Here is a 26,136-nt window from a genome sequence, read left to right as displayed (position 1 = left end):
GTGATTCCTAGTGATTTCGCTGAGCCCACTAGGGTAGGGGTGCAATTTAGTGCTGTGATCATATTGGTCCATTCCTTCACTTCTGTGTGCATCTTTGGTGGTGATATTAGTAAGAATTCCGTTTTTTGTGTGATTAGTTTTAGATGGTTGTCAGCTAGCCATCGTAATGCCACTTTTAATGTCTCATCCATTCTCATGATGTCTTCCCTGGATGAGATCTTGATGTATATCTGGGTATCATCCGCGTACATGTGGTAGGAAATCTTCGACTTTCGGATTTCAGTGAGAGGTTCGATGTAAAGGTTGAATAGAGATGGCAATAATGTAGATCCTTGCGGAACTCCAATTGAGTTAGGGCATGCAGGTGAGAGTGTTTGGTTGACCAGGAATCTTTGCGTTCTATTCTGCAGGAATGATTCAAACCATTTTAGCACATTTCCATCCAATCCCATCCTGTCATGGAGCCGTTTTAGTAGTTTTTCATGATTCACCGTATCGAATGCTGATGATAGGTCCAATAGGATAAGTAGACATGTTTGATTACTGTCCAGTGCCTGTAGGGCATCATCGACAATATGCAGGATCGCTGTTTCTGTGCTATGTCCTGTCCTGAATCCTGATTGGCATTCGTCTAGTAGCGAGAAATTAGCTATGTTTTGACTTAGTTGCTTTTGTACACATTTCTCTATGAGTTTGGCAAGTATAGGGATGTTGGTAACTGGGCGAAAGTTATTTGGATCTGCTGGGTCTGCAGTCGGTTTCTTGATGATAGGGACGACTTGACCTGTTTTTAGGCAGTCTGGAAGGATCCCTTGTGAAAGAGAGGCGTTTATAATTTTCGTCCAAATGGGGATCACAATGTGATTTATTTCTTTAACGCATTTTGATGGTAGTGGGTCACTATAGTGGTTGTTGGGTTTGATGTCAGCTAGTGTTCTGGATATGGTGTTTTGATCCAGTAGTTTGAAATGCACCCATTGTGCCTTGTTTTTTGGCCTATCAAGTGTGTTTCTGCAGTGATATTGGGGTTCTGTCTGTCCGTATTGCCAATGTTTTCAGCCTCTTTCCTGAGCTCTCTTTCCAACTTGTTTGCCTTCTCTGTGAAGAATGATGAGAATTCTTCACAGCTTATTTGCGTTTTTGTGGTTTCTTGACTGGTTTTAGCTGATTTATTGGATTGTTGTTTTAGAATCTCGAATAATTTCCGAGGTCTGTTTTTGGCGTTATCTAGTTCAGCTCTGATAAATTCTTTTTTGGAGTTTAGTATCTTTTTGTTGTATTCGCTTCTTATTCTTCTTAGTGCTTTCAGCTCGGGCGATGATGGGTGTTGTCTCCATTTTCTTTCCGCTAGTCTTAGTTTCCATCTTTCTTCATTCAGTGTTTCACTGAACCATGGGTTTTTTATCTTCTCTGTGACTCTTTTCATTTTTAGTGGCATCGTGGTGTTGACTATATTCGTTACTGTTTTAGTGTAATGCTCAGTAAGTTCCTCTACACTCTGCATGTTGTTTGGCGGGCTCAGTTTCTTCTCACAGCTTTCAACCAGTAAGGCCATATTCGGATCTTTCATGTCTCGCATCCATTTCTTTTGTCTGGTAGGTTGTATAGTCTTGTCCCGTTTCACATTATTTATCAGGAAGGTTATGGCATGGTGATCTGACCAGTCGCACGGTTCAATTGAAATAATTGAGGTATTGCTGTTTTTTTATATTATCCAGTCTATTGTGCCTCCTTTTTCATGTGTTGGCTCTGTGCATGCTTGGTTAAGATTTAACTCTGTAAGAAATTCTTTCAGAGCGTTGACCTGTTTGTCGTGTTTGTCATTCCAGTGCAGGTTAAAGTCCCCCAGGGCAAACTTATTAGTTTCAGAATTGGCGTCAGTGGTGATGATTTCCATTAACTTGTCTATGAAGGTAGTATTATTACCTGGCGGGTGGTAGATTGCATGTATGTTGCATTTTTGATTATTTTCTGATCTTATCTTGAGATTTAGGTGTTCACAGGATTCAAGATGTTCTGATGGAATTTGTTTGACTTCTATTTCAGATAGGTAGATGCATGCGATTCCCCCCCTACCTTTTTTGGCCTATCGAGTCTCACAATATTGTATTGTGGGGGAACTAGTTCCCCCACAATACAATATCAATCCTTGATGCTAGATCAAGTTTAGAAAAGTACTTAGATCCTTTGATACAATCAAACAAATCATTGATCTTTGGCAGAGGGTGGGAATCTACCCATATCTCCTTATTTAAAGACCTCAAGTCCACACACACTCTAAGTTGTCCACAGCATTTTCTGGCCACAACTGAAGGAGATAACAAATACATAATTATTATCATTTATAACCACAACAACGACTCTGTGGGCTCAATGACCCCTCTATCACACAAACTCTTCAACTCTCTATCAAGATCATCTCTCACCCTGAATGGAACTCCCCTTAGTTTGTGTTACACTGGTAAAGCATTATCTTTAACTATGATTTTATGTTTGAAGCCATTAATTTTTCCCAATTTTTCTTTAAAAACGGAAGGAAATGTATTCTTCCAGTACTGTCCACTTTCATCATCACTGGCAATTACAATCTGTTCAGCTGCGCCTGGTTTTAATATTATCCCAAAATGTCCCTGTTGAAACCATCCCAGAATGTTGAGACCTTTAACAGCAACATAAACTTTTCCTCTTATCTTCCTACCCTTAAATTCCATCTCATCTTCAATGAAGCCAAGTAATTCAATGCAACGTCCTTTGGTTAGGTGGTTCTAATTCTCTTCCACCCAAAGTTTCTTGGAATAATTTTTTAGTAATCATGGTGATCCTGGCCCCAGAGTCAACCAATAATTTTAGGGGCAGATTTATGTTAACTGGCGCATCCCCAGGGATGCGCCAGTTAACATGCGCCACAGTGCGCCACAGCTCCGCCAGCCATGGTGCGCCGCATTTATAATGCGGCGCACCATGGTGCAAAAATGGCACAGATGCGTGACGCATCTGTGCCGGAAATGTGGCGCATTGCTGGAGTTGCGTCGCAGGCACGACGCAGCTCCAGCAAGGCTCGGGGGTGCCCCATTTTAACAATGCTGCGTCAAGACCTACGGCTGCTTCAAGCAGGCGCAGGCTTTTGATGCAGCACTGGCTTAAAAGTGACTGAGTGAAATCTCATAGATTTCACTCAGCCACTTTTGCGAGGCGCACCTGCCCCGGAACGCCCACCCTGCGCCGGAACGCCCACAAGCGGCGCAGGGCTTTACAACATGACGCATCTGCCTAGATGCGTCTCGTTGTAAATCGTTCGTAGGGATGCGCCACGTTTACGCCTCCTTGCGTGACGCAACAGTGGCGTAAACGTGGCGCAAGGGCCTCATAAATCTGCCTCAATGTACTTTCCCACCAACACACACCTCAGCAATGGTATCAACACAATTAGCAGGATCACCAGTCACAACAGCACTTGTGTCTTTTTGAATACACTCTTGATCGTCAGTGACAATAGAAACAACTTCATTGTCCGAATCTTTTCCAGATTCATCAGTGCAGACAGTAGATTTCTTAGAATTTTTAAGTTTTAGACAGACTTTAGCAAAATGTCCAATTTGTTTGCAATAATTACATGTAACATTGTTTGCAGGACATTTCCCACCTTTGGGATGTGGAGAGTTTCCACATCTCATACAACTACCACTGTTACTAAAGAAAGTATTATTAGCTTTACTTTTTACAGTGATGCTGTTGTTAGGACGAAAACTTTTCTGTTTAGGCCTACACAACACCAACCGCACCTATAGTCTCAGAAGGTTTGTCTTCAAGTTCCTTTAAGGATACAATAGAAGTTTCAATGCTTTTAGCCACTTTTATAGTTTCATCTAATGATGGATTCCCCATCGACAATAACTTTTGGCTTATTTGTTTCTCCTTACATTGGCAAACAAACTGATCATGGATCAATTGATCAGTGAAACCTTCAAATAAACAAACAGCAGCTAGTCTTCTTAACACAGAATTGTAAGCATCAACATCTTCCCCTTCGTTTTGCTTTCTCTTGAAAAATTTATGGCGAAGAACAACAAGAATTGGTTGTTTATCAAATCTATTTTTCAACTTAATAAGAGTTTCTTGCTATTCATATATGTTGTCTCCTTCAGTTCTTACTATGTCAGGGAGATGTTTAAAAATAGATCTCCCTTCGAATCCCACAGAGTGTAATAACAAACATTTTTTCCTTTCTGCGCAAAACCTCAATGCTCCTATAGCCCCCAAATAAGTCTCGAATGTATCAAGCCAAAACCTCCCCCCTCATCAGTGGTTCTCTGTGATTGTCTAAAAATGATGGCGGTGGTGTAACAGATTGCATAGTACACCTTATATAAAACCAAGTGGTAGACTAAAAATTGATGGTCATAGGATGAATCTAGGTTTAAAATTGGCAGAAAAAGTGTTGACGCAAAATAGGCAATAAAATATAATACTAATTGAAAATACAATGAAGAAAAAATAAAGTTCCTTTTTTATGGTGTATGAATCACCGTGATCCACACAAATCGACAAAGTGAATATTATTTTTATTTTTAATATTATAAGCTGTGCGTATCCGCGAAGATACGCTGTAGATTGTAGAAATGTTTTTTTTAATTGTGATAAGCCATGCGTATCTGCAAAAATAAGCTGCAGAATGTAGAACATGCATCTTTGAATAAATAGCAGATATAAGTGTGATTGTAAAGATACAGCCAATGCCGATAATGTTATTGTAAAATAGCCATGAATGTCGGCGTTGACACGCAAAATGTCTGAAGTTACTAAAATAGATGTTGTCACAGAAAGAAGCTGTGAGGTTCGGCGTTGTCAAATAGAATGTGTTGCTAGGTTACTCTATGCGATACTTGAACAAAATGGCTGTGCGTGTCGGCGTTGCCAAGTAGAATGTGTTGCTAGGTTACTGCATGCGAGACTTAAACAAAATGACCGTGCGTGTCGGTGCTGACACGCAAAATGACGTTGATGAAAATCACGTGTCATGCTTCCTGTTAACAGTACTGCACATGCATAATGTATTCAATTAAATCAATCAATCAATCAAAGCATTTATATAGCGCACTACTCACCCAGAGGGTCTCAAGGCGCTGGGGGAGGGGGGTCCGCTACTGCTCGAACAGCCAGGTCTTGAGTTGCTTCCTGAAGGCGAGGTGGTCCTGGGTCAGGCGGAGGTAGGTCGGGAGGGAGTTCCATGTCTTGGCGGCGAGGTAGGAGAAGGCCCGTCCCCCTGTGGTGGCTCTTCGGATGCGGGGGACGGCGGCAAGGGCGTGGCCGGTCGATCGAAGCTGGCGTTTGGGAGCGTAGAAGTTGAGGCGGCTGTTGAGGTATCCTGGGCCTTGGTTGTGTAGGGCTTTGTGTACGTGGGTGAGGAGTCGGAAGGTGATTCTCTTGTTGACCGGGAGCCAGTGCAGGTCTCTCAGGTGTCCGGATATGTGGCTGCGACGGGGGATGTCCAGGATGAGTCGTGCTGAGGCGTTCTGGATCCGCTGGAGTCTCTTCTGGAGTTTGGCGGTGGTTCCGGCGTAGAGGGAGTTGCCGTAGTCCAGCCGGCTGGTGACGAGGGCCTGGGTGACCGTCTTCCTGGTCTCGGTGGGGATCCACCGGAAGATCTTACGTAGCATGCGCAGGATGTTGAAGCACGACGAGGAGACGGCGTTGACGTATCTGGTCATGGAGAGGGAGGAGTCCAGGATGAAGCCCAGGTTGCGTGCGTGGTCTGTTGGTTTGGGTGCGCTGCCTAGGGCGGGGGGCCACCAGGATTCGTCCCAGGTGGAGGGTGAGGATCCCAGGATGAGGACTTCCGTCTTATCCGAGTTCAGTTTCAGGCGGCTGTTCTTCATCCATTCGGCTACCTCTTTCATCCCTTCGTGAAGGTTGGCTCTGGCGGTGGCGGGGTCGTTGCTGAGGGAGAGAATCAGCTGGGTGTCGTCGGCGTAGGAGATGATGTTGAGGTTGTGCTGGCGTGCGATGTCTGCGAGGGGGCTCATGTAGACATTGAAGAGAGTTGGACTGAGCGAGGAGCCTTGAGGAACGCCGCAGATGACTTCGGTGGCTTCAGATCTGAACGGGGGAGGCGGACTCTCTGTGTCCTTCCGGCGAGGAAGGAGATGATCCACTCCAGTGCCTTCTCCTGTATTCCGACGTTGCTGAGACACTGCACTAGTGTACGGTGGCAGACAGTGTCGAAGGCCGCGGAGAGGTCTAGGAGGATGAGGGCTGCTGTTTCTCAGTTGTCAAGCAGTGCTCGGATGTCATCGGTGGCTGCGATCAGGGCGGTCTCGGTGCTGTGGTTGGCCCGGAAGCTGGACTGCGAGAGGTCGAGGGATCCGTTCGTCTCGAGGAAGGCGGCCAGTTGCTTGTTGACGGTCTTCTCGATGACTTTAGCAGGAAACGGGAGCAGCGAGATGGGGCGGTAGTTCTTGAGGTCGGTGGGGTCGGCTGATGGCTTCTTTAGTAGAGCGCTGAGTTCGGCGTGCTTCCAGCTCTCCGGGAAGGTAGCAGTGTCGAAGGAGGTGTTGATGATATAGGTGGCGTGCGATGACAGCGTCGGCCTTGTTGAAGACGTGGTGAGGGCAGGGGTCGGTAGGAGATCCGGAGTGGATGGAGTTCATCGTGCGGACGGTGTCTTCGGTGCTGATCGGGGTCCAGGCGCGGAGGGTGGTGGTGGGGGGCGGTGGTTCGGTCGTGGCGTGCGTTGGTTGAGTGCTGAAGCTGTTGTGTATGTCCGGGATCTTGTTGTGGAAGTAGGAGGCGAGGGAGTTGCAGAGGTCTTGTGAAGGGGTGAGGTCGTTGTTTCCAGCGTTGGGGTTGGAGAGCTCTTTAACGATGTTGAAGAGTTCCTTGCTGTTGTGTGCGTTGTTATCCAGTCGTTCATTGAATGCGGTTTTCTTGGTGGCGTGGATGAGTTGGTGGTGTTTTCGGGTGGCGAACTTGAGGGCAGTCATGTTGTCCGGTGTTGGGTCTCTGCGCCATGTTCTCTCGAGGGCTCGACAGTTCTTCTTGGAGCTCTTGAGTTCGTCGGTGAACCATGGGGCTTTCTTGCTACCGGGTCTGCTAGGTGGGGTCTTCAGAGGGGCGAGGTCTTCTGCGCAGTCGCTGATCCACTTCGTGAGGTTGGTGGCCACCTGGCTTGGGTTTGTTGCGCTCGCGGGAGGGTTCATGCTCAGGGAGGTCGCGAGCTGGTCGGCTGTGATCTTGTTCCAGCTTCTGCGTGCAACCTGATGCTGGTGGTGGTGGATCGTGGTCCTTCTGAAGCTGAAGTGGACGCAACTGTGGTCCGTCCAGTGGACTCCAGTGGCGTGGCTGAAGGCGATGTCCTTGCTGGATGAGAAGATGGGGTTGAGTGTGTGTCCGGCGTAGTGGGTGGGGTTGGTGACCAGCTGCTTGAGTCCCAGGTTTGCGAGGTTGTCCAGGAGGGTGGTGGTGTTGCAGTCGTTGTTGTTCTCCAGGTGGAAGTTGAGGTCCCCGAGGAGAATGTAGTCAGCGGAGAGGAGGGCGTGCGGGCTGATGAAGTCGGCGATGTCTTCGCTGAATTGTGTGCATGGTCCCAGGGGTCTGTAGATGAGGGTGCCTCTGAGGGTGGTCTTGGGGTTGATGTTGACCTGGAAGTGCAGGTGCTCGGTGGGTGCGAGGGTGTCCTCGGTGTTGGTCGTGATGCGGATGGTGTTCCTGTGGATGATGGCGATGCCTCCTCCGGTCTGGTTGATGCGGTCCCTTCGGATGATCTTGTAGCCGTCTGGGATGGCGATGGCGATGTCGGGCGCTGAAGAGGCGTTCATCCAGGTTTCCGTGAGGAAGGCGACGTCTGGTGAGGTTGTGTCGAGCAGGTTCCAGAGCTCGATGGTGTGTCTGTGGACGGAGCGGGTGTTGAGCAGGATGCATTTCAGGTGGCTGCTGTTGTTGCTCGTCTTGGTCTTGGTTGGTGCAGGAGTAGTGCTGGTCCGGATGCAGGTGAACTTGCAGGCGTTGCAGCAGAAGGGTCCGTGGGTGCGTCTTGGGGTGGCTTGGTAGCATCCTGGGATTCGGCGGGCGTTGAGTGCGGTGAGGGTGGCGGTGTCGTACGTCCGGTGGGTGGGCTGGGGTCTGCGGGGGCCAGGGGTTACCTTTGGCACACCTTTGGCGCTCATTTGGTGCTCCCGCTGCGCGCGTCCGCTGCGCGGTCGCTCTGGGGACGTCATAAGAAGGGGGACGAGAGGGCGGGTCAGCTGGGCGGCAGGAGCGGCTCGGCCAATGGGCCGGTGGTGGGCGGGGCATGTGGCGAGCTGCGGCTGGAAACTGGCGAGCGGGCGGCTCTGCTGAGGCTGGGCCGCTCGAGGGGCCAGGGGGGCGTCTGCGGCGAGAAAAGGCCGCAAGGCTGGCAGGCAGGAGCAGGCAGGAGCAGGAGCAGGAGGCGGCAGGAGGAGCAAGGGGGTGACCCGGCCTGGTGAGAGGCGCAGTGGTCACTCCCGAGCAGTCCTTGCTGTCCCCTTAAGAAGGGGGACGAGAGGGCGGGTCAGCTGGGCGGCGGGAGCGGCTCGGCCAATAGGCCGGTGGTGGGCGGGGCCTGTGGCGAGCTGCGGCAGGAAACTGGCGAGCGGGCGGCTCTGCTGAGGCTGGGCCGCTTGGGGGGCCAGGGAGGCGTCTGCGGCGAGAAAAGTCGGCAAGGCTGGCAGGCAGGAGCAGGAGGCGGCAGGAGGAGCAAGGGGGTGACCCGGCCTGGTGAGAGGCGCAGTGGTGAAATGAAAAACATCCTATGGAATTGCTGCTATAATATGCTGTACATCAGATTTGGCACGTAAAACCAAGTCTCCCAAAAATCATCAACTCCAACAGAGCACTGAACAACAAGTTGGGTCCCATAGGAGATTGCGGAGAGGAGAAAAAGACACTAGACATGCACTGCAACAGCAGAAGACAGCAGTAAGTAGGATGACGGAAAACAACAAACATCGAAAAAACAATGGAAATGTGATTTACAGTAAACAGGAAACTGAAAACAGTCACGCTCCAATCTCGATTTCTCATAATAGAAAGTCAACTTGCGTGTACTGGAACAGCTCGCAGCATGAAGAAACAGCAAAGATGACTCATGCAGTGAATGGTAGATGACCTTCGTGAGGCACACGCACCACGGTCGTCGGAGAATGGCAAAATAAATGGGAACAGCACGCTGAAAGGCTCGTCTGTGTAGTCGATCGTCGCCAACAAATTGTAGTAATGAAGCGGGAAATCCAAGTAAGTGGAAGTATTTATTATATAAAGAAACAGTTGTGGAGTCAGTTAAGTGACCTCCACCATGAACAAACTACAATCAACTGTAATAAAGATTCAATCAAATACATTCTTAGAATACTTACAGAAGCCCCATCACCCAGCAACCCCAGAACTCTTTGGTGGAATGTAGCTTTCCCACAGCCTAGAAGCAGGCAGTGGAAAGCGACAAACTCAAACAGAGACAAGATGTAACAGGGAACAAAGAGATCGGTTGATAATTTTTAGAGTTTGCTGCAGTCGGAGCAACGTTTCTTTAGGAGGGGTCTGACCTCTGTGTGTTTCTAAGTATCCAGGAAGGCTGCTATGATCATGGAGATGTCGATGACTCTGGTGAAAAATGTGCTGATTTGGTTGGTTCCAAGGTTGAAAATCCGGAGGGGGCAGGGATCGGTGGGTGCTTCGGAGTAGATAGAGGACATGTTGCCCGTAGTGCTCTGTGTGGTGAGTGTAGACCATGTGGTGATTATTCGGCTGGCTTGCGCTGGTTGACTGAGGCTGTTGGGTGCCGGTTTGGAGACCTCCTTGACTATTTTCGAATAGTTCTTTTGTGTGGTTGCCTGCTGTATCGATACAGGCTGTGACAGCTGCTCTCCTGGCTTCCTTGATGCTCAGGTGGTAATTGTTGAGGGCTGCTTTGTGAGCGGCTCTGTCAGAGGGGTTCATGGTGGAGGGCCATCATTTCTTGAGTCAGTAGCATTGCATAAGGTGGTTCTGAGCTCTGGAGTGTATCAGCTGGCTTGTTTTGAGGTTTTGTTGGTTTTTGCTGGTTTAATCGGGGCCACTCTGTCAGCGCATTTGGTGATCCATGAGGAGAAGTTCTCGATGGCCTGTTTTACGTTTGATGAGGCATTGGGTTGGGTGGTACTGAGGGCCTGAGTCCACTGTGTCTCTCTTACCTTAATCCAGCTATAGTGGGTGGAGCTGTAATTCTTGGTGATGGCATGCTGAGCACGGAAATGGTGAAGTGGACTATGGCATGGTCGTACCAGGTGAGTTCTGTTATGAGGCTGAATTTGACTTTGTCGCTATAGATGAAGATGGGTTTGAGTGTGTGTCCAGCTTTGTGTGTGGGTTCGGTGACTAGTTAGGTAGGGCCAATGTTGTTCAGGTTCTCCAGGTGGGTGGTGGAGTTAGCTGCACTGAACTAGTTGACGTGGAAATTTAGGTCACCAAGTAGAATGTAGTGGTAGGAGTCGATAGCTGGAGGAGATGGCATCACAGAAAGCCGATCGAGGTTATGGGGGCCTGTATACAAGGGTGCTTCTTATCAATGTCTTCGCATCTGTCTGTAGTTGGAGGTTGAGGTGTTCCATGAGAGGTGTGTGGTTGTCATTGGTGGCGAAGCATCGGATGGTTTCCTTAAAAATTACATCGATGCCTCTGCCGCGTTTGTTGGCGCGGTCTCTGTGTATCATCTTGTAGCCGTCGGGTGTTGCGGTGGCGATGTTGGAGTTTGAGGAGGGGCTGAGCCATGTTACGGTAATGAAGGCCACATCGGGGGAGATGGTGATGATGGTGTCTCAGATTGCCGTAGCATGTTTGCAGAGGGATCAGGCATTGAGCAAGATGCATAGGAGCAGTTGTGTGTTGTATGTGGTCTTCCGGGTGGGTGTGGCACGGGATCCTGTGTGTACTGGTGGTCCTGTATGGCAGGAGAAACGCAATGGCAGCTGGTGAAGGGTCCTTTGGTTGCTTATTGGGAGGCTGTGCAACAGTTGTTGTTTTGGTGTCTGGGGTCCAGAGCCAGGAGCTCCTCAGTGGTGTAGTGAAGGGTGGCAGTTGGCCGGAGTCAGGGCCGGACTGGCCATAGCAGCACTGGGCAATTCCCTGGTGGGCCACCAGGGTGGGGCTGTTTTTGTTACCAGGAGCCGGTTTTGCAGCATAGCTGCAATATAGGCCCCCTGCAACAAAAGCAGCTGCAGTGTTTTCCACGCTGACCACCCCTGCCTCCAGCGGCCGGTCTGACTCAATTGCCAGGGCTGGTTTGCGTTCCCAGTCCAGGCCTGGCGGGAGTGCCAGGGTTTCCTGGCACAGGGCATGGTCCGGGCATAGACGGGCGCACGTGGGCTTGCCTTTGGCATGCCCTTTGAGCTATGGTGGCACAGTCTCGCTGTAACATCTATTAATGCAAAACAGAGCAACAAGAGGCAAAATAGAGGCGGATAAATGATACAAGTAGGCACAAACAGAAGGCAGCTGAGGGTAGCAGATTGGGGTAAGCGGGACAGGAGAACTGTAGCTGGGAGAGCTGGCACGAGGACCTGCTTTGGATTGAGAATAGTAAATCTCACCCCTTTAATATCCAACACCTTCCCCAAAGTACATTAAATTGGAGTGGGAATACTAAATGTAACCACTTCAATGTACACCATCTTCCCCAATGTAGCTTAGCTTGGATTCTGAACAGTTATTGTTACCCCTCTAATGTTAAACCCCCAACCGAAATGTATTGTAGATTGCAAGGACAATAATAAATGATCTTTATTAAAGTGTGTACGCTTTGAGGTAGTAGTGGTGGTGTACAACAAATTCACTTTTATTGTTTAATATATGTTTTATTAATACAATTTTATAATACTTTAAACGCATTGCTTTATGTTGCTTATTCTTTACACATAGTTTAAATTAGAAAAAGACCTTATGACACACTGTTTAACATCTGTATTTTGTATTACAATAAATAAACCCAAGGGACTTTGCTTCACACATGATAAGGAAAGTCGGTCTCTCTGAACAGGGATTTTTAGTCTATGAGTCTTCAATTCGACATTTAAGAGTGAAGCACTGCACAGAAGCCCCAGAATAATGTAGTGCACTAAGGATGCCCTCTGAATGTTATCAATTTCACTTGTAAATAGTACATTTCTCCCTCCCAAGAAAAGTAAGCATTCTGTCCTGTCAGTGCCTAAACAAATGGGGCAGGTTTCCAAATCAATGCCAGGCTAAGGAAACCATTGGGGCATATTTACAAGCCCTTTGTGCCGCTGGTGCATCACTTTTATTATGCGAAAAAGTGACGCACCTGCAGTACAATGAGCTTGTAAATAAGCCAAACCAAAGGGGATGATGGACGGAGTGTTGAACATTGCAAGCACTAACCCAAGTCAACTGATCTGGGTTTAATCCATCATCATTCTTTAGCTCACACTGCCACCCCAGTTCAGGCATGGCAATATTCAAATAAGCCACCATGTTCTTTTGGAAAAGCAACTCCATGCCTTTAATAGTTACTCAGTCCTATCAAATAGAATGTAAAGTGAATATACAAATCATTGTATTTCAGTCACAGTCTCAATTTGATTGCATACAAATTATCTTTCTCTGCTGTAAATTGAGGAGGTGCGTCTGCATATTTCTCTTCAGCTTGCTGCCACAGGGGAAAAAAACAAGCAGGACGGTATAAACTAGATAAAGCATAGACAAGCCTAGCGCATATAAACAACTGATGACATACATCGGAGCCGGCTAGAGTCGACAGCAACCACAAGAAAAAAAAACAGCACAAGACAATTATGCAGGGAAACAGGCAACTTTGGTGTGCAGAATTGGAAAATCTGCTATCAATTTTTCCAATTGCAAACTGATGCTGTTAACATGCAACTCCACTGAAATATGTCACAGCCATAAGGAAATCTAACTGCACTTGCATGGCTCATTATCGCCCTCTCAGTGCATCTCTGTTGACCACAATGTTCCCTCTGTTCTTTCCCACAAGACACAAGCTTGCCAGCAACAAATATGTCAAAGAGAGAGATTCAATGCAAGAAACTAATCAACCATCACCTCACCATTCACCTCAGCAAAGATCAGCTCCTCAACACCGCCCAGTCTTGATTCCGACCTAACCACAGTACAGAAATACCACTCATCACTGTCACAGATGACAACTTTATGATCCTTTACAGGGAAGGCATGGCAGTCCTCATTATCCTCGACCTCTCTGCAGCATTTGACACATTCTTACAACCCATCCTCTTCAGGAGCATGCACTAGATTGATATCCAGGGCCCACTGTTTGCTGGATCTGCTCCCTCTTACAAGATAGAACATAATATGTCAGCCTGGCACCTTACTCCACAGAAGCCCACAAACTCATCTGTAAAGTGCTGCATGGCTCATTGCTCAGGCCCACCCTCTTCACTGCATATTTGAGCCCTGTGGCCAACATCATCCACGTGCAAACATCAGCATCCTCTTCTATGCCAAAGAAATGCAACTCATACTCTCCCTCTCGGGCAAGACCCCTAGCATAAGAAACAAGTTTACTGGCTGCACGATCAAAGTCACTAATTGCATTAAAGCCGACTGTCTCAAGCTCAACACCGACAAGACAGAAGTAGTGATCTTTTCATGGTCACCTTACCATGGGACTCCAACTGTTGGCCGGCCAAATTCAGACCCATACCTACGCCCAGTCGTCATGCCAGAAACCTCGGCATCATCATCGACCGCGAACTGGACATGACTAAACAAGTCAGTAGCGTCAATGCATCCTGCTTCCTTGCCCTGAAGATGCTGAGAAAAATCTTCCAAGCAACACTAGAAAAACCACCACTCAGACCCTAGTCACTAGCAAGTTGGTCTACGGGAACATCCTCTATGTTGGGATCAACAAGCAACTTACCAGAAGACTACAAACTATCCACAAATCAGCAGCCAGACTCATCCTCAACGTCCAACACAAAACTCACATCACACCTCTAGGATCTCCACTGGCTTCCGATACACAAATATGCTCATTTCATACTCCTCATACACACCCATTCAAGGCACTACACAACTTAGGCCCCACCTACCTTAACAGTTCCATCTCCTTCCCCAACCACCCAGATACCTCCGCTTAGTAGAACTCCCACACACACACACCCAATGTGTGAGAAGCTTGCCTGGTATGCTATTTCCACTAATGTAAGTGGGCATCTTGCACCAGTCCAGACAACCCTAATGGTGATTTAAGAGGTCTCAGAAAATCTTAGAAAGCTATCCAAGTGGTAGCTGTGGAGAGCAGCCATCAGGCTTAGTCTTGAAGGATTGTAAAGCAGCTTGCTTTACCAGAAGGAAATCTTATAGTATAGATTAAGTGAAAAAGAACAACACAAAGTATTAAAAAAAAATTTATTTACTATCTAGTACGTTACAGTATCTCCTAAAAGCAAATAAATCACAGTAAATAGCACTAATACACAGTGGGCCCCAGGGAGGACCAAACCATATACTAAGAAAGTGATATAAGAACCACGACTCGGGCGTGGCCAACAGCAAGGCCAGGTAGCCGCATCCTCTGCGAGCTCCCCTGGCCCGAACCGAATCCTGCATAGATCCTGTCCCTCTGAGCCCTACAACGAGTGTACCTGTACCGAAGGAGGTGGTGAGGGCGGCGGGGTGCCCACCCGGATGTTTCTGTGGTTTTCCCGTGTCTGGGATTGAGACCTTTGCTGGTGCGACTACGGGGAAGTGGCTCTGAAGATGGCGGCGGGGGCGGACCAGGAGAGGCTCTGGGTGCAGCAGCAGAGCCTCCACTCCACCCACCCGGTGTCCCGATAGTGGAGTTTGAGGGCTGTGATCGTGGTCCTGGGGGCGGCTGTTGAGGTCCGCTCTGCCCTCACAGCAGGGACAGCGATCTACGGGGCTCCGATTCGGTGCCGCGCGGTGGCTGCCAGCGTCCCGCTAGGACTGCAGTGCAACCGGTCCGGGAAGGGATTGGCACACAACGTGGAACCTCCTGTGAAGCCCGGTAACTGTAGGGCCGCAGCGGAGATCGCATGGCATGGCCGAGGGCTGAAGCGGGTTCGCGCGTGAACCCTGCAGTGCGAGAGGTAGATTTTGGGTAAGAGGAGCACTGCCGGGAAGCGCGACCCGCGCATAGGTGTCCAGAGCCTGGGGGATCGTGGGTGAAGAGGAATCAAGGCGGGGGCCCCCTGCCTACTAAATACCTTCCTGAGGCTGGTCGCTTGCAGGGGCCCACAGCGATTTACACCTGGGCTTGTTTTTTTCTCAGCAGACAGTGTGTAAGGCAGATGCTGACAGTGAAGGGCAGCTATAGCCAGGCGAGAGGATTGTGTTCTCATCTCCAACGCTGATTCATTGTAGGGGCCTGAATACTCTGTGGCTCATCAGGACTGCATCTGCGGCATTAAGCCCTGGAGGGCGGGGTTACAGATTCAATAGCTGACCTGGTGGCTCTGTGGAGGACGGTGAGAGGGACACAGCCATATTGAGTGCTGCTTTTGGAGGTCCTGAGGGGTGCCGGGGGGTCGCCCAGCGGAGGATCTGCGGCTTGCGGGGGATCCCTCTCTCTACCCCCACCAGGTCATCGGTCACGCCGGGTGTGGGAGTGTCCTGGGTGGCGCTTCCCCGCCGCAGTGACCACAACGTATGTGTGCTGAGAGGCGGGCATTACTTAACGGGTTGCTGGTGACGGACTAAATAGTGTTTACCCATGATGACAAAGGACAAAGGCCCCAAGACGACCAAACAGGGGAGGATGGACAGCTACACAAAGGCTCTACCAGCACCCGCCGGGAGGAGGGGGGCCTAGCCCCCCTGTCCAGACACAGAAGAAATTCTGAATGCGATCCGAGCCTCCCATGAGAATATGGAGGGCAAGTTGGCAGAGGTGCGGAGTGAAGTCTCTCTTCTGCGACAAGACTTATGCAAGGTCTCCGAGCGAGTAAGGGAAGTGGAACAATGTGTCTCAGAACTCGAGGACACTTCAAGGACCACGAATAATGATGTAAAGGATCTGCAGGCCGCATGAAGGAGGTGATATTGAGGGTAGACTATGCAGAAAACAGGGCCTGCAGGAACAACCTGCGTTTTGTAGGATTTCCGGAGAATGCAGAGCGTGCTGACCCGGGTCACTTTCTTATTTCTTTTCTTAAGTACGCCATTCCTGCTGTGCAGTTCTCATCCTGCTTCGTTATAGAAAGGGCGCATAGGATACCTGGGGTTCGGCCACCACCAAGGGCCCCCCTCGGCTGTTGATAGCTTGTTTTTTGAATTTTCAAGACCGGGACCTGATACTCAGGGAACTGCAGAAAAAGGGGGAGATCAAATTGGAGAATACAAGAGTGATGGTGTTCCCTGATTACTCATGTGATGTTCATAAACAACGGCGCACCTCTGATCCCGTCAAAGTGAAGCGTTGTGCCCTCGGGATTCAGTATATGCTGCTGTTCCCGGCCAAACTTAAAGTTATTATTCAAGATACCATGCACTTCTTCCAATCACCGGAGGAGGCGTGGTCCTGGATCAAGGAACGGCTCCAGCTGCACCGTGGGCCACCGATTCCTGCTCCTTTGTCCGCCTCCAGGTCACAAAGCCTTGGTTGGGATAAACCTCGGGCAAGGAGACGGAAACGAGTGATCAAGCGCCGGACACCAGTCTGAGGTACACAGGGAAGGTCCTTGAGGCCCAGGAACCAAACCACCACCATGTCAGACTCAGACCACAACACAGCCCTGGAATGCGCATCGAGAACCTCATCATGGTCCAGAGGCCATGGAGACTCTGAGCCATCAGAGAATTTGATCCTCGGACTTCGGATGAGACACACCCTCTTCTGGAAAACATTCAACAGCTGGAGGCTTCGGATTCGAGTCCCCTGGGTGGGGATCCGGGCTTGCTGCAGCAGCCAGGTATTGGCGAGGAGGAATGAAGCTATGGGGCCAGACGCCCTCCCAGAGACGCTGTATTGTCCCGGAGGCATAGAGGTCATTTGGGACAGCAGGGAAGTATACAGCGAATGGTTGTTGTTTTCTTTGCTTTTTGTGGTGTGGTATAGTTAAATGTGTGGGGGAGGGAGGGTGGACTACAGACCTCTGGGGGAGTTTACAAGCACCAGTGTTGTCCTGTTGACAAGTTTTGGGGTGGTGGGGGTGCCTACAGAGTGTGGGGAGGGGGGTATGCCAGGCGTTGATTTTTATCCTGGGTTACTTGTTCAAGGGGGGTGGGGGCTTTTGTTTTGTTTTGGACAGAAGCATGAATGTAGACATTGCAGACGGGTGCAAGACTACTCAAACGGCAAACATCAAGACATTGCAGAAGCAACCGCAGTGGGGGGTGGGGGGGGAGACCTGCCGACGGGCTGGATATAGTGCATCACAGAGATGGCTACTCATAATGTGGGAATGTATTCAATCCTATCCTGGAATGTGAACGGGATGGGGAACAAGGATAAGAGAGGGCTAGTGGCAGCACACTTTAAAAGATTGAAACCTGATGTTATTCTCCTAGAGGAGACTCACTTGAAAGGCACTCAGTGTGGATTCTTAGGAAGAGGTGCATATAAAACGATGGCTCACGCGAGATTCTCCACAGGGGCACAGGATGTGGCAATCCTCATAAGGAAAAACTCGCCCTTCAGACTGGAACGCACATGGACAGATTCAAGCGGTACATATGTACCGGTGAAGGGAGTATGGAATAGAAGACACATCATATTTATTAGTGTATAAGCACCACCCAAGCTCCAAAGACAAACAATGGAAAAGCTTGCAGATATTTTACTGGAGGCAGGCTCTGACACATATATAATTGGGGGAGACTTCAAGGACGTGATGGACTACACATGTGACCGCACGACGATCCCATTAAGGGTTCCCACAGAGACGCCGCTCAAAAGGTTTGCAGATACACTGGCACTCACAGACATATGGCGTAGACACCATCCCCAGACTAGAGCTTATTCCTTTTATTCAGGGGTGCACAAAGCCTTTTCCAGGATAGATTACATACTTGCACCAGCGGGTGAACTGGGGGAGATAGAATATTTGGCACGAGGCCTGTGGATCACTCGCCTCTGTGGCTCACAGTGGGTACCCGTACGCGACAACAGAATGGGGAATGGAAGCTGAACCCATGGGAACTTAAGGACCCCCAGTTTGCTAGGGAGCTCAGGATGGACACAGAGCTGTATTTTAAGGAAAATGCAGGATCGGTGGACTCGGCGATTACCCTATGGGAGGCATACAAACCAGTACTACGGGTTTGGATGCAGAACATTATAGCACACAAAAAACAGAAAGAGAAAGAGGAGATTACAGGGTTGGAATCCCGCTTGCTACAGCTTGAAACGCGGGTAAGTGCGGATACTCATTATTCCCTGAAACGCAGCCTCCAACTCCTCAGACAGGAATATTTTGCACTAGCCAGAAGGGATGCACAGCAAGTGATACAAGCCATGCACAGGCGTCTGTACGATGTGGGTGACAAGGCAGGCAGATTACTAGCGTGGCTTAGCAAGAAGAAGCTCGACAGTAGATGGGTGTCGACGATACAGGCAGAGGATGAACAAACTCATCTGACCCCAGTCGCAATAGCCAACGCCATTGCTGACTACTATGAGACCTTCTACACCCCCATGACTTAGCTGAGCTGCCGCAGATCCGAGCGTATCTTTTGGGGATTCCGCTCCGAAAGCTGGGCGATAGTGAGGCAAAGTAGTAAGACAACAAGATCACAGTAGAAGAAATAATGGCAACCGTTGGCCAGTTGAAAACTGGAAAGGCCCCGGGGCCTAATGGCCTACCCCCGGAATTCTTTAAGCAACACATGACGATCTTTGGCCCCTACCTTCACCAGTTATACTTGGAGGCGCATGAGGTGGGAAGCCTCCCAAGAGACTTGCGGACAGCCACGATCACGGTTATCCCTAACAGGACAGGCCACCACAGGCATGTAGCTCGTATCGCCCCATTTTTCTTATAAACATGGAAACTAAGTTACTGGCCAGAATATTAGCAAATAGACTCACAGCCGTAATCACTAACCTCATTCATAGAGATCAGTCTTGTTTTATGCCCCGAAGGTCGACGAGGCTTAACCTAAGGAGACTACACAATTGGCTGGAAGTAGTGAATAAAAGGGAGGAACCGCACCTAATCCTATCTCTTGATGCCGAGAAGGCATTCGACACAGTCCACTGGCCCTTACTCATGTCTGCCTTAGAAGAATTTGGGTTTGGTCTGGTATTTCGACGCTGGGTCGCAGTTCTCTATGACAGACCCATTGCAAGGGTTAGAGTTAATGGGGTGGTGTCACAAGAATTCCCGATAGGTAAGGGGACCCGACAGGGATGCCCACCCCTGCTCTATGCCTTGGTGCTGGAACCACTTGCCTGTGTGATCCGAACGCACCCGGCCATAACGGGTTTTAGGAGTGGTGTGACGGAACAGACAGATGAAAGCATATCTTTATATGCTGATGACATATTAATGTATGTCACAAATCCAGTAACAACACTCCCCACCATAATGGACAGTTGTGAGGAGTATGGCGCACATGCGGGGTACAAAATTAACTGGGGAAAATCGTGCCTATACCCAACAGATAAGAGTGGTGATTATCCCCTCGGTCCAAGCCAACTCCAATTGGCACGTGAGGGCATAAAGTACCTAGGAATCTACGTTACAACAAATATGACAATGGCTCTGACCTATAATCTCTACAGGGTACTCCGGGAGTTCCGCGCAGATGTGGAGAGATTGAAGACCCTACCACTGACGTTGCTAGGCAGGGCAGCACTGTACAAGATGATGGTGCTCCCAAAATTCCTTTATGTACTTGTAAACACCTATCAGATAATACCAGAGGAGGTGTTCAATAAGATTGATGATGTGCTAAGGACATTTCTTTGGAACGGGAAACCTCAGAGGATAGCATTGGCGACGTTACAATGCAACCAATATAATGGCGGTATCTCTCTGCCCGATCTTTGTGCGTATTATTGAGCAGCCCATCTAGTTGTTGTGAACGACTGGCAATATGTAGATAGGGATCATCCTACATACGTACTTGAACACAAGATCGTGGTAACAGCATGGAAACGGGCTGAAGGACAGATGAAATGGGATGGCCGGGTCACCAGGGAAACCCCGCTTTGGGTGGGAAACAGGTTGAGGAAAATCACAAAACTGAGAGGTTTTTGACAATGGGACCTGCTCGGCATTTCACACCTCAGGGACATACTATAGCATACAGAGCTGGTCACTTTCACATATCTTCAGGCCGAATATGCGATGAACACAAATCAACAATACAAGTATCTGCAGCTGGCCCATGCATTGTGGGCGCAATGTATAGTCTTGAATAGTCTTAATAGGCACTCTTTTCTCTTAAAATCTACTTTTAGACTGGGCGTTTTATGTTTAAATCCATCAACGCTACATATTGCCAATAAAAACGGCATTTGGTAACCATGGGCGAGAAACTAAAAGTAAACAAACTACATTTCCCAGTTTTCTTGTAGTTCTCCGGCGCACGTGACAAGGCGCGTCACGTGGGTCCCCGCCGGCCAATCAGAAGTGGTTTAAATGTTCCGCTTCCTGCCCATCCGGTACCTCCCACTGTCAGCCTAGAGGAAGGCGAGGAGTACCGACGGACAGGTAAGCGGGTGGGGGCCATAGGACTAACGCAACGAAATGGGCTACGTTGACGCTTCCGTTTACTAAAGGATTCTAGATTTGGGAGAACCTTTTTTTGAATGTTAAATGTGTTCGATCCTTCACTTAGCCCGTATACCCGATAGACACATATGGGTACTTGGTTTCCTACAACTAAGCGACGGAGCATAAACACCTAATTTAAGCACGAAATCTAGTTGCACTTGGAATACTTAAAGGCTACATTGCCAATACCATCTACTTTCCCCTGCTCCGGGCATGCATTTAAAACAGCAATATTTACAACAAGGGGTGGTGAGGGACAGAGTCTCTGAATTAAGCAGAAAGCTCTCACCCAGTCAAGAGATCAGGGCTAGATCCAACACCGTTTTTTAGCTCACTGCACCATCCCAGTTTCAGAACCTGGCTGTATGCAAATTAGTCTGTTCCTGTCCCAGTGCATGATGGGAACAGGGCAAACCAAACTACAAAAGCCAATTCTTACACTGGGAAGGAAACAAGCTCCCGGGGACCGGTTTCTGGCATTACAGCCGTCTTCGGCCCGGTTTGCTTGAATCCTGATGGTGCAATGAGCAAGGGTCTCACATCTGAGAATACCCTTCCACGCTTAGGGTGGACAAAAATATTTACAACAAGGGGTGGTGAGGGACAGAGTCTCTGAATTAAGCAGAAAGCTCTCACCCAGTCAAGAGATCAGGGCTAGATCCAACACCGTTTTTTAGCTCACTGCACCATCCCAGTTTCAGAACCTGGCTGTATGCAAATTAGTCTGTTCCTGTCCCAGTGCATGATGGGAACAGGGCAAACCAAACTACAAAAGCCAATTCTTACACTGGGAAGGAAACAAGCTCCCGGGGACCGGTTTCTGGCATTACAGCCGTCTTCGGCCCGGTTTGCTTGAATCCTGATGGTGCAATGAGCAAGGGTCTCACATCTGAGAATACCTTTCCACGCTTAGGGTGGACAAAAATATTTACAACAAGGGGTGGTGAGGGACAGAGTCTCTGAATTAAGCAGAAAGCTCTCACCCAGTCAAGAGATCAGGGCTAGATCCAACACCGTTTTTTAGCTCACTGCACCATCCCAGTTTCAGAACCTGGCTGTATGCAAATTAGTCTGTTCCTGTCCCAGTGCATGATGGGAACAGGGCAAACCAAACTACAAAAGCCAATTCTTACACTGGGAAGGAAACAAGCTCCCGGGGACCGGTTTCTGGCATTACAGCCGTCTTCGGCCCGGTTTGCTTGAATCCTGATGGTGCAATGAGCAAGGGTCTCACATCTGAGAATACCTTTCCACGCTTAGGGTGGACAAAAATATTTACAACAAGGGGTGGTGAGGGACAGAGTCTCTGAATTAAGCAGAAAGCTCTCACCCAGTCAAGAGATCAGGGCTAGATCCAACACCGTTTTTTAGCTCACTGCACCATCCCAGTTTCAGAGCCTGGCTGTATGCAAATTAGTCTGTTCCTGTCCCAGTGCATGATGGGAACAGGGCAAACCAAACTACAAAAGCCAATTCTTACACTGGGAAGGAAACAAGCTCCCGGGGACCGGTTTCTGGCATAACAGCCGTCTTCGGCCCGGTTTGCTTGAATCCTGATGGTGCAATGAGCAAGGGTCTCACATCTGAGAATACCCTTCCACGCTTAGGGTGGACAAAAATATTTACAACAAGGGGTGGTGAGGGACAGAGTCTCTGAATTAAGCAGAAAGCTCTCACCCAGTCAAGAGATCAGGGCTAGATCCAACACCGTTTTTTAGCTCACTGCACCATCCCAGTTTCAGAACCTGGCTGTATGCAAATTAGTCTGTTCCTGTCCCAGTGCATGATGGGAACAGGGCAAACCAAACTACAAAAGCCAATTCTTACACTGGGAAGGAAACAAGCTCCCGGGGACCTGTTTCTGGCATTACAGCCGTCTTCGGCCCGGTTTGCTTGAATCCTGATGGTGCAATGAGCAAGGGTCTCACATCTGAGAATACCCTTCCACGCTTAGGGTGGACAAAAATATTTACAACAAGGGGTGGTGAGGGACAGAGTCTTGAATTAAGCAGAAAGCTCTCACCCAGTCAAGAGATCAGGGATAGATCCAACACCGTTTTTTAGCTCACTGCACCATCCCAGTTTCAGAACCTGGCTGTATGCAAATTAGCCTGTTCCTGTCCCAGTGCATGATGGGAACAGGGCAAACCAAACTACAAAAGCCAATTCTTACACTGGGAAGGAAACAAGCTCCCGGGGACCGGTTTCTGGCATTACAGCCATCTTCGGCCCGGTTTGCTTGAATCCTGATGGTGCAATGAGCAAGGGTCTCACATCTGAGAATACCCTTCCACGCTTAGGGTCCCCGGTAGCTTGTCTTCTTTCTGGTGAAGAATTGGCTTGGTAGTTTAGTCTGCCCTGTTCCCATGATGCACTGGGCCAGGGACAGACTGATTTGCATATAGCCAGGTTCTGAGCTGGGATGGGGCAGTGAGATAAATAACGGTGATGGATCAAGCCCTGATCTTTGGACTGGGTAAGAGTGGTCTGTTTAACTCAGACACTCTGTTCATCACCACCCCCTTTTCTAAATCGTTTTTGGCCACTATAGGTGTGGCAGGGTATACTCAGACATGAGTCCCTTTCTCACTGCTCCATCAGGATTCAAGCAAGCCGGGCCGAAGAAGGCTGAAATGCCAGAAACTGGTCCCCGGTAGCTTGTCTCCTTTCTGGTGAAGAATTGGCTTGGTAGTTTAGTCTGCCCTTTTCCCATGATGCACTGGGCCAGGGACAGACTGATTTGCATATAGCCAGGTTCTGAGCTGGGATGGGGCAGTGAGATAAATAACGGTGATGGATCAAACCCTGATCTTTGGACTGGGTAAGAGTGGTCTGTTTAACTCAGACACTCTGTTCATCACCACCCCCTTTTCTAAATCGTTTTTGGCCACTATAGGTGTGGCAGGGTATACTCAGACATGAGTCCCTTTCTCACTGCTCCATCAGGATTCAAGCAAGCCGGGCCGAAGAAGGCTGAAATGCCAGAAACCGGTCCCCGGTAGCTTGTCTCCTTTCTGGTGAAGAATTGGCTTGGTAGTTTAGTCTGCCCCGTTCCTATGATGCACTGGGCCAGGGACAGACTGATTTGCATATAGCCAGGTTCTGAGCTGGGATGGGGCAGTGAGATAAATAACGGTGATGGATCAAGCCCTGATCTTTGGACTGGGTAAGAGTGGTCTGTTTAACTCAGACACTCTGTTCATCACCACCCCCTTTTCTAAATCGTTTTTGGCCACTATAGGTGTGGCAGGGTATACTCAGACATGAGTCCCTTTCTCACTGCTCCATCAGGATTCAAGCAAGCCGGGCCGAAGAAGGCTGAAATGCCAGAAACCGGTCCCCGGTAGCTTGTCTCCTTTCTGGTGAAGAATTGGCTTGGTAGTTTAGTCTGCCCAGTTCCCATGATGCACTGGGCCAGGGACAGACTGATTTGCATATAGCCAGGTTCTGAGCTGGGATGGGGCAGTGAGATAAATAACGGTGATGGATCAAGCCCTGATCTTTGGACTGGGTAAGAGTGGTCTGTTTAACTCAGACACTCTGTTCATCACCACCCCCTTTTCTAAATCGTTTTTGGCCACTATAGGTGTGGCAGGGTATACTCAGACATGAGTCCCTTTCTCACTGCTCCATCAGGATTCAAGCAAGCCGGGCCGAAGAAGGCTGAAATGCCAGAAACCGGTCCCCGGTAGCTTGTCTCCTTTCTGGTGAAGAATTGGCTTGGTAGTTTAGCTGCCCTGTTCCCATGATGCACTGGGCCAGGGACAGACTGATTTGCATATAGCCAGGTTCTGAGCTGGGATGGGGCAGTGAGATAAATAACGGTGATGGATCAAGCCCTGATCTTTGGACTGGGTAAGAGTGGTCTGTTTAACTCAGACACTCTGTTCATCACCACCCCCTTTTCTAAATCGTTGAATTTAAAACAGCGGCAGAACTAACAGGCTGGGAAAAGTGTGTGTGTTTCTGATGGAGTTTCAGCGAACTCTTCCTCTTTCATTATTTTTTCTTTTCACATTCAATAGAGCGGTGCTCCATTTGTACCTGAGCTGTAGCCGGGTGAGGTGGAGAGTTCATTCCCCAGACTCTGGGTGAGTGTATGCAACCTTTTCCTAGCCAGGACTTTCCTTACCTGGCCATTTGGTTGATTGTTTAACAACCATTGACCAATATTATTTGGCAGAAAAATTAACATCACAAGAGATTCTCTGTGTATTTGTAACTATCGTCATTAACTGTGTGTATTCCATTTGTGTGTATGTCTGTTTGTCCTTTGGTGACCAAATGGATCATTTCAACCAGCGATCTCAGGTGATATGATTTTCGTACACTTTTTTCACTTCTATCAGCAGTAGCACTTGATCATAAAGGTCCTGATGAAGCAGATGGGTATCTTGTGAGCCAAAAAACTGCAGAAACATGTCGACCTAGATAAGACCCAAGTAGTTATTTGTTAACACTACTTTGCACTGTTTTTTAACCTTGGGTGTGGGTAGGACCCTAATAAAATTATTCTTTCCACTCCCACAACCCAATATTAACTTCACTTTATCACACGCTACATAGAGCACTTTTTGCACTGCTAATTATTTTTGCCCCCTGATACCAACACATAGTTTGCATTTATACATCACCATTTCCTTCATATACGATTAGGACACAATCTACCTAATCCATAGTGGATTTGATTCCACTTCCTTCGGGTGAAGGATCCCAAATGATGTAGGGCGGTACAGGATGGGCATCTGATGGGAACACAATTTTTCACCAGGAATACTTTGGATTCAGGGATTGTGTTCTGTCAATATACACACAGTTACTTAGATAGCTACACTATGTTTCTTTTGACCCGTTGTTATACTTGGTTTTTTCAGTGTTTGCAGGGACTATAACAATGCTAGGTCAATAAACATTTCCCTCACACGCCCCCTTATTGTATTAATGTTCTAGTGTAGTCAGCTGACTGCGGGCGTTATTAATTTTCTGACTCACTTATGTGGTTGGAATCTAATTTTGTTTGAGTAGAGGAGCTTGTGGAACACAGTTCGAGACACACAGGAAGCATCATGGCCACAAATTTAGGCTTAGCCTTTGATGAGGATGAAATCCAGACTTTACTTGCAGATAATCCTAGCATGCTTGATATGTTCACTCCAACACCCGCCACTTCGACTGGCTCTGAAGATGGCTGGGCAAAGGTACTAATTTTGAAAAGGAACCATGCGAGAGTGTGCGTACATGGTATCATCATGGCTGATTACTTGAGGAACAACTGTGCACCAAACGGCCTCATAGTAGGGAACGTCCCCCGTCTCTTCCTGGACGACAAGACCTTCCTTCATGATTGGTCGTTAATAGCGTGGAAATGCACGAGCGATTGGTTATGCCTGATCATAAAAAC

Source organism: Lissotriton vulgaris, chromosome 8 (genome assembly GCF_964263255.1).
Source record: "Lissotriton vulgaris chromosome 8, aLisVul1.2, whole genome shotgun sequence".
NCBI classification, from domain to species: domain Eukaryota; kingdom Metazoa; phylum Chordata; class Amphibia; order Caudata; family Salamandridae; genus Lissotriton; species Lissotriton vulgaris.
The sequence above is the reverse complement of the archived record's forward strand: the minus strand, read 5'-3'. Positions refer to the sequence as shown.